The following is a 3,909-nucleotide window of genomic DNA, read 5'->3' on the forward strand; positions in this document are numbered from 1 at the left end:
ATGTTTTCCTAACGTCATACTCGCCACGTACTTCACTTTTATGTCATAATCATTTCGGAGAGGTAAAGAAATTGCATGACAATATGCGGAGCTAGTGGCGTCAAAATTAACACACATACTTTATGTGACTCAAAAGCCGAACGAGTTACTTTACGACCTTGTTTTAGATATGCAAGTGCCAGTCAAAACTCGCGGTGTCGGCACTCTGCCGACCATTTCGCTAGTTAACACCGGTCTTGTTGTGTGTGTTTCAAGCTCAAGAGCATCTCCAAGCAAAAAATGGTCAACAGCAACATTCAGACGGTTTCGTACTGCTCAATTGCTACATTAAAACGGTATGTTTCTTTGTCAGAACTGGAAAAACTCGAGCGTGACAGCATTCGAACCTGTAATCTTCAGATCCGAAGTCCGACGCCTTATCCATTAGGCCACACGGTCACTGACGACAAACATTTACTTGTATACTATTCATCTCGAAACGCTCACACCCCTGAGGATTTGTGTTTTCGTTCTACACAGCCGCTGCCCCTTGCTCTTTCCCACCCATTCGTTACATTCAACCTCTTACGACACCGATCAAATATAGACTGAGAAACAAGACCACACAATTTGTGCATTCGGAATCGAAGGCAGGGCGTCCCTCGCCGCATTTGCTACGATGGCCATTTGCTACTTCTGATGAAGCGGCGGCGGCGGCGGGGACGACGACGACGACGACGACGACGACGACGACCGCGAGAGGCTCTGAGATATGTGAGAAATACATCTATAAAATGTAATTCAGACTGCCTCGTCCCACCTTATGTTGTACCGCTTTGGCAAATGCTTTATCTGCGCCATTCGCCTTAATCACATCTGAGGGTAATTTTTAAAAAGACGCCTGTTGCTAATTGTTCGTCTTCACAGATACTGTTTGCTATACAGCCACGACGCGCAACTGATTTCCAAAATACATCTTTCACCTGTGAGGATGGAACTTACGACCCCTGGTTTATTAGACCAGTGCTCTACCACTGAGCTAAAGAGGCGCGGCGTAGCAGCTTTTTGGGTACTTCGTCCTTACGGTAGTCTGCATCATCAGACTTCAGCTGACAACACTTCATATTACCGGCTAATATTTGCAGCTATGGCGACCCATTACTGCTTGGCTACACATCTGACACGTAACCGATGTGCTCTCCAAACAACAACACTTGCATTTCAGAACATGTCTTTCACACTTGTCTACAAAATCACCTTCACCTTCAAATACAGTTTCCTTGCGACTGACAGAGACGTAGGCAAAGTTTAAAGTTGCTATTTCCATTAAATATCGTTAATAAGAAAAACGGTAATTTACATCTGCAGCGGAACAAAATTCCGTTCCGCCCAGCGTGCGGCTCGAACCCACGTCCCTGTGATTAAGAGTGTGACCCTCTACCGACTGAGCTAACCGGCTAGCATGTTGAATAGCTTCCGGGTAGCACGTCACACAGTACTCGTTTCGGTTGGGTGGTCCCATACAGTTTCTCTCCATGCTGCCGAATGTTTTCCTAACGTCACACTCGTGACATACTTCACTTTTATGTCATAATCATTTCTGAGAGTTAAGAAATTGCATGACAACATGCAGAGCTAGTGGCGTCAAAATTAACACACAAACTTTATGTGACTCAAAAGCCAAACGAGTTACTTTACGACCTTGTTTTAGATGTGCAAGTGCCAGTCAAAACTGGCGGTGTCGGCACTCTGCCGACCATTTCGCTAGTTAACACCGGTCTTGTTGTGTGTGTTTCAAGCTCAAGAGCATCTCCAAGCAAAAAATGGTCAACAGCAACCAGCAACATTCAGACGGTTTCGTACTGCTCAATTGCTACATTAAAACGGTATGTTTCTTTTTCAGAACTGGAAAAACGAGAGCGTGACAGCATTCGAACCTGTAATTTCAGATCCGAAGTCCGACGCCTTATCCGTTAGGCCACACGATCACTGACGACCAACATTTACATGTATACGACTCATCTCGAAACGCTCACGCCCCTGAGGATTTGCGTTTTCGTTCTACACAGCCGCTGCCCCTTGCTCTTTCCCACCCATTCGATACATTCAACCTCTGACGTGACCGACCAAATATAGACTGAGAAACAAGACCACACACTTTGTGCATTCGGAATCGAAGGCAGGGCGTCCCTCGCCGCATTTGCTACGATTGCCATTTGCTACTTCTGCAGAAGCGGCGGCGGCGGCGACGACGACGACGACGACGAATATCGCGAGAGACTCTGAGATATGTGAGAAATACATCTATAAAATGTAATTCAGACTGCCTCGTCCCACCTTATGCTGTACCGCTTTGGCAAATGCTTTATCTGCGCCATTTGCCTTAATCGCATCTGAGAGTAATTCTTAAAAAAACGCCTGTCGCTAATTGTTCGTCATCACAGGTACTGTTTGCTATACGGCCACGACGCGCAACTGATTTCCAAAATTAATCTTTCTCCTGTGAGAATGGAACTTACGACCCCTGGTTTATTAGACCAGTGCTCTACCACTGAGCTAAAGAGGCGCGGCCTAGCAGTACTCTTGGGTACTTCGTCCTTACGGTCGTCTGCATCATCAGACTTTAGCTGACAACACTTCATATTACCGGCTAATATTTGCAGCTATGGCGACAAATTACTGCTTGGCTACACATCTGACACGTAACCGATGTGCTCTCCAAACAACAACACTTGCATTTCAGAACATGTCTTTCACACATGTCTACAAAATCACCTTCACCTTCAAATACAGCTTCCTTGCGACTGACAGAGATGTAGGCAAAGTTTAAAGTTGCTATTTCCATTAAATCTCGTTAATCAGAAAAACGGTAATTTACACTTGCAGCGGAACAAAATTCCGTTCCGCCCAGCGTCTGGCTCGAACCCACGACCCTGGGATTAAGAGTCTGACGCTCTACCGACTGAGCTAGCCGGCTACCTCGGTGAATACCTGCCGGGTAGCACGTCACACAGTACTCGTTTGGGTTGGGTGGTCCCATACAGAATCTCTCCATGATGCCTAATGTTTTCCTAACGTCACACTCGTCACGTACTTCACTTTTATGTCATAATCATTTCTGAGAGGTAAAGAAATTGCATGACAACATGCAGAGCTAGTGGCGTCAAAATTAACGCACATACTTTATGTGACTCAAAAGCCGAACGAGTTACTTTCCGACGTTGTTTTAGATGTGCAAGTGATAGTCAAAACTCGCTGTGTCGGCACTCTGCCGACTTTTTCGCTAGTTAACACCGGTCTTGTTGTGTGTGTTTCAAGCTCAAGAGCATCTCCAAGCAAAAAATGGTCAACAGCAACATTCAGACGGTTTCGTACTGCTCAATTGCTACATTAAAACGTTATGTTTCTTTTTCAGAACTGGAAAAACACAAGCGTGACAGCATTCGAACCTGTAATCTTCAGATCCGAAGTCCGACGCCTTATCCATTTTTTTTTTTTTGACATTTGCCTTTCGCAGGCAAGTGCTCTACCAATTTTTTTTTTTTTTTTTTTTTTTTTTTTTTTTTTGGGCTCCCTTCTCCCCACACAGCCCATCCATTCGCTCTCCTTTTATGCCTTCTTCGGCGAGCTTCTATGCTATATCGACTGATTTTTTTTTTTTTCAAATTTACTGTGACAGTTAGGGAAATGAAATGACGTTTGGCTTCTTCGCCATGTGAGGATTCTCCTCCGTAGAACTGAAAATTGAAAAATTAAGGCTTCTTGGGAATTAATAAATTGTCACTCTTGCTTCATACTGAAAAAAAATTAAACAAAAATAGAAAGATTGTAACTGAGGAACACGTGCAAGAAGCTTCCACTGCATTGTGTGCAACGAAACCACCTTCCGATATTTCCGAGATCCTGGAAAATTATCATAGATGAAAGTAG

This window comes from Schistocerca gregaria, unplaced genomic scaffold, assembly GCF_023897955.1.
Source record: "Schistocerca gregaria isolate iqSchGreg1 unplaced genomic scaffold, iqSchGreg1.2 ptg000178l, whole genome shotgun sequence".
Lineage (NCBI taxonomy): Eukaryota > Metazoa > Arthropoda > Insecta > Orthoptera > Acrididae > Schistocerca > Schistocerca gregaria.